Here is a 6,000-nt window from a genome sequence, read left to right on the forward strand (position 1 = left end):
AATATAAGAGTCTACTACAATGAACTCTCCTTGAAAATTACACAATTGGTACTAGCTTTTTTAACCTTCTGGTAAACAGTCTATTATGTAATACAAAAAATTTAATTCATTATATAGTGTTTCATTTTAATCTCCCTAGGCGATTTTCTCGTAAACTACACACAATAAAAAAATAATAATCTGAACAAACCCTGTTCAGATTGGAGAGGGACCCCATGGTAACCTTTAATTTGACCTTGAATTTGACCTTGACCTTATTTCAAGGTTAACGCGATTTTTTCAAATGAAATGACCTATTTTTGATCTCACCAATGAAAAGATTCCACTTTAAAACATTCATGTTACCTTGAAATAAGGTCAAGGTTAAATCCAAAGTCACCGTGAGGTGTCCTTCTCTAATTTGAGTAATATTTGTTTATATTTTTTTTTAGAGGAAACATTCTGTATATAAAATAATAATTCCTAGAAAATGAGAATTCAATTTTTTTTAAGATTTGTTTATTAAACAAAAATTTACTTTGGAATCGTTACTTTTTGTACACAGCTGAAATTAACGATTATTGAGTAAGAAAAAACGTTCGTATTTATAAAATAAATATATTCTTAAAATTGATTTTTTGACATCGATTTAATTTATTTGTAAAACAGTATTTTCGGATCGTAATAAATTTGGTCTTAAATTAGGCTAACTAAAAATGACGTTTCAGGTGTAATTTAGATGTTACTAATCAGTTAAAGCTACATTTTAATAAAAGTTTATAATAATTATTTCTAGCATTTTATATACATTATTTTGTAAACGACTATACACTTTTCGATGAAAAAATTGATCATTCCGTGTTTTAAATATTTTTATTTTACTATTCGGATATGATTTTTACATTTACATTGAATATAGCATCTTCACTGATATTCATTGATATGTAGTAAGTCGTTAAACTACCATTCTATCCTGTTAAACATTTGACAGTTGTAAAATGCTTTCCAGCCTACAGAACCCACTATCATTCTCCAGACTTTTAAAATTCAGTATTTTTTTTTAACCTCCGTATCTACAAAAAATGGACGAATTTTTATCCAAGTGGTAGTGGAATTATGTATTCTGAAGGGCAGTTAAAAAAGCTTATCATAAATGGTTTGAAAAAAAAACAGGTTATATAAATTATGAAAGATTGCAGATTATATAAATTAAAACTGCCGAACTCGGAAAAGTTTTCTTAGTTGTGTTTTATTATTATTATTATTATTATTTAGTGGCTTTTTATTACAGCATTTACCGCATTTGATTGCGGCCATTTACCGCAACCCCAAAACAGTTAGTTTTGCTTGGTTAGTTTCATCATCATCATTATCTGGTGTTTTGCCTGCCGGCAGGTCTCCCTTTCGCCACCGCTGTCTCCATCTATTTTTATCCCAAACCTTTTTCTACATCCCCTGTAGTTTGTAGTCTTCACCTAATCTATTAACTTCATTCTTCTTCTTCCTCGCTTACTTTCTCCTTCTGTTGACCTTAGCAATTCAGTTCTCAAGATTCCACTTCCTCTATCCACATGTCGTAACTGGTTTCCTTTTATTTTTTTTTATTTCCCGCATAAATATTCTTTCTTCTTTAAGCCTGTCTATTATTTCCTCATTATCCGTCAATCTTATTCTCTCAATCCTTTTCCATATCCACATTTCAAAAATCTCTATCCAATCACTCTCCCTCTTTCTTTCGATTCATTCTTTATTCTCATAAAGATACTCCATTGCGATCTTCCAATCTTCTGTCATCATAATACTGAAATATCTGCAATTTTTCATTTTTTACTATTTTTCCTTAACCATTTTTATCTTTACCGTTAAATGCTTTTTGTTGTTTACTTTCATTACTTTTGCTTTTCCTATATTTATTTACACTTCGTAACAATTTTTTAAGTGCGTGCGTTCCATTAGCTAGAATTAACATACCAGCAAATTTTACGCCTCTTATTTTCCATCCTCCTATACTTATTCCTTTTTATTTTTCTTCCAATATATTTCTTATCAAATCTTCAATGTAAATATTGAATAGTATTAGTGAAAGGAAGCATCCTTGTCCAATACCTTGACCTACAACCACCCAAGTTATCCAGTGGGTAACTTCACCATCCTTAATTAAATTCGTAAAATTTTATAAGGTACTTTTAATTTTTTTTTCTCTTATATTTTTTTTAATATTCATTATTTTTTAACAGTTTGAAATTAAACTGAAGAAGGATGGACATCTAGAAATTGAAGCCCCCATAGTATTATAATTAGTAGCTGAACATGAACTACCTGACTTAATAAAAAAAAAACAACTAGTGTACTTCACTATGAGTATTCCTTAAATAGTATCTTTTCCCTGGTTATCTGGAAGAGAAAACATTTTCTTTCAATGAATTTAAATAACCCATTTACAACGTGGCAGGAATTTTGCCAGGCAAATGCTCGAGCAGTTCTTTTTTTATTCGTTAAGTGGTATTATACACCAATCAGAATAGAATATTTTATTTATATAAAAAGCAATGTATTTATCTACCTTTAGACATTTAAGAGATGGATGAAATACAATGCAGAGTCGCTCGTAATTCATAAATGAAAAAAAAGAATAAAATTACATTATTTTTGCAACAAAGAATTAGATTTATTTTTATAGTATTGAAAAGGAAGTCATTTCCTATGTCAGGATAACATTTCAGAAGCTGTTCACAATATTCCTTAAGTTGTTTATTCTTTTCTGTAAGTAAGCGTGAAATCCTTTGCGTATAGATTTTATCGTAATCAACTGTCCAATTATATATTCTACTCGTTCTTTTGCTATATCTACCGTATAATATTTATTTTATTTTATTTTAATATGACGTAACGTTGGCTTTGTTAGTAATATTTTTGTTCAATCCATTTAGTGAGAGAATTACAATATCTGTTGCAGATAATAACAGAGTGACGATACATTGTTTTTGTGACGCGCTTGTTAAATCAGTTCATCCACCTCTTTTTGGGGCTTCCCATCAGTTACAAAAACTGGTCAATCACTCCGATTTTCATCGTCAATATTCATTTTACCAACTTCTAATGTACGAAATTTTATTACTCATCTACTAAAAGTACTTTGATCAAGAATTTATCATCATGAACGGCTTTTAAACGACGCTGAATGTCACTAGCATTCACTTTTTTCGCAATTAAAAATTCAGTCAGGCGTACTCGACTTCATAATAATGATGACAGGTAGAAAATGAGAGGGTGTGGGTCAACGAGTTTTGAAGTATTAGTAGTAGGAGAATGAAAATATATATATTAGTGCTTGTTTTAATATTTTACCGATTAATTTTTTAATGCAAACATTGTAATAAATTCATTAAAATCTATTCTGACCAATATAAAAATGCAGACCAACTTATATCCCTTAAATCTATGATATACATGCTACCTATATATTAATAACACACATTAAAATTACGTTGAAATAGCTACAATAAATTTTCATTATTTACTGAGAATGTGTTTACCAAAATGAAATCACCATTCACGCCTAATTTATAACAGTAGCTTGTACCGTTAAAACATTATCCAAGTAATAATCTAAAATAATATAAATATATTATTCTTTTATGCATATTAATTAAAACAACATACAAAAAATGAAACAATGTTTCATAAAATTGATGTTTAATCCTCTGGTTATTGCCCTGCTGAACGTGGTTAGTTATCTGACATCTAAATATGTAATTTTATTTGAAATTGCACATTTCATATATATATTTCCGTGATTCATTCTTTTTTTTAAGCAAATCATGTAACACTGATAGACTATTTGTGTTAGAAAATGGAAATTGGTATTGCACTACACAAAAATAAATATATGATATATATCATGCAACAGAAATATAAACACGCAATATTATTTTTCTAGATTTTTGTTACGAAGAATAAATTTAAAATTGTTTATAATTTCCATTACTAAAACAAATAATTAAAAAAAAATGCAGTTCTATATAATTTCACGAATAGTTTTGAAAACAATATTACATGAAATATAACGTAAATTGTATATTTTGTTTTTTATTGTTCTTTTTTCCCACTAGTCAAACAAAATAAAGAAGGTTTATTGTGATACTTCAAAAGTTCTGAACTAAATTTACAACTCTTAAAAAAATATGAAGAATTATTTCAGATGTAGAAATTCATAAGAACAAACAATCGTAAGCACTTCTCTGGACTGATGTTAAGAAAGATGTATTTCGGTTGTAAAATAATATTTAATTTTTTTTTCTATTTTATTACACAATTATGGACATTATGTGACAAACTTCAGTTGAATTATTACACTTGGTAAGAATTTTAAAACATATTTAAGTAGAGGTTCTGTTACATAAATATGTTGAAACGTAGAAGAAGCTGAGTAACGAAATATAAAGAATATTATATTTGATAAATATTGGTTATTTGATAAACTTTATTACAAAATGATTACTTGCTCAGATCAGAAATAATTTTTTTTCGTATAAAATTACACAATATTTCATTCAGTTTACTTTTTTCTGATACTCCTGTTCTTAGATAAAAACGTTTTAATAATACCACTAAAAATATGTACATACTATTATTTTGTTTTTTTTTTTTTTTGACGTTTTCAGGACGTCGATTACTTTGGTCATTAGCCTCTTCCCAGTTCAAAAAGAAAAAAAAGAATCTGAAAAGAATCACACTTCAAAGAGACTAGAACTATTAATTTTCCTTACATATAAAAAATCTAACAAATTAAAAAATTTACTCATGATGAAATTGGATTTAATAATATATTGCAAAAAAAAAATTTTTTCTTTTTTGTTTACCGCCTAGGCTTTCCTTTCGGCCATCCTTTCTTGCACCTTTTTTCTATTCGTCTTACGGCCTCAACTTCTGATGATTACGTGTCTGAGGCCTCGGACATAGCATCTTTCTCTCTTTCTGATACTAATGACGTTCTGCGGCTGACATCAGGCGATGACAGCTTAGATGGCGCAGTTAGCATCGTTGTAATTGAATCAAAACTCGCAAGTGATACATTTTCAGCGGTGACAAACTCGAGTCAATTTCTAAATGTATAATTGTGGCAGCTGAAATACATGCCCTCCCCGTAGCTATCCTCTGGGCTTTAAGAGGTTCCACGGGTAGAGATTGTACATCGTCTGTGTCTGGTACTTTCTGTATTATTACTTGCACCTTCATTGCACTACTCTCAGATTTCTCCTGTACTATTGCCACACCCTCCTTTGCCTTGTGACTTGTCGACGGAGAGATTTTTTTAGCTTTTCCAGATGATCTTTACCTACTACATCGATTGGTGGTGTCATGATTGCAGGTTTTGTTGATTCTTTACGCTGCGCAGGTACGTTTCTTGTGTCAACGATGTCAGTCTAGGAATGAGTTTTGTCAATTTTACTGGTTCTTTCCGCAGACTGGACTCAATCTTAGTATCAATGATTCTCTCTATTATTGTAGACTTGGGGCTCTTTACATGGATCACCCTCATGAGTTTTCATTCCACACACGTAGATCTCTACGCTTCACAGTATGTTCAAAACGTTAACACTTAAAACATCGCACGGGTTGCGGGATGAATGCGCGTACATCAAGATGATGTATGCCAGCTCGTACTTTTTCTGGAAGATTGGGTCTGTTAAAGGTCAATACATGCGAGGCTGAAGGAAGAACCTCACCATTTCTTCTCATAGTTAGCCTGCGGCATTGAATCACTCCATGATTCGACATTTCCTCCTTCTGTACAATTAAGAAGATCACGGCAAACAACTCCTCTCGATGAGGTAAGCGTACTATGCGATTGCATAGATACCGCGGATTCACCGATCTTCTTCAAAGACTGAACTTTCTGGCTTTGATTGTCGTTAACAGTTTCGACGTACAATCCATTCTTTCAAATCTCCCTGACAGGACACTAGCACAATTGGTTATCTCTCTAGCTATTAAAAGTGGGCTAACCTTTTGGAAGTT

This window comes from Lycorma delicatula, chromosome 7 (genome assembly GCF_047948215.1).
Source record: "Lycorma delicatula isolate Av1 chromosome 7, ASM4794821v1, whole genome shotgun sequence".
Classification (NCBI taxonomy): domain Eukaryota; kingdom Metazoa; phylum Arthropoda; class Insecta; order Hemiptera; family Fulgoridae; genus Lycorma; species Lycorma delicatula.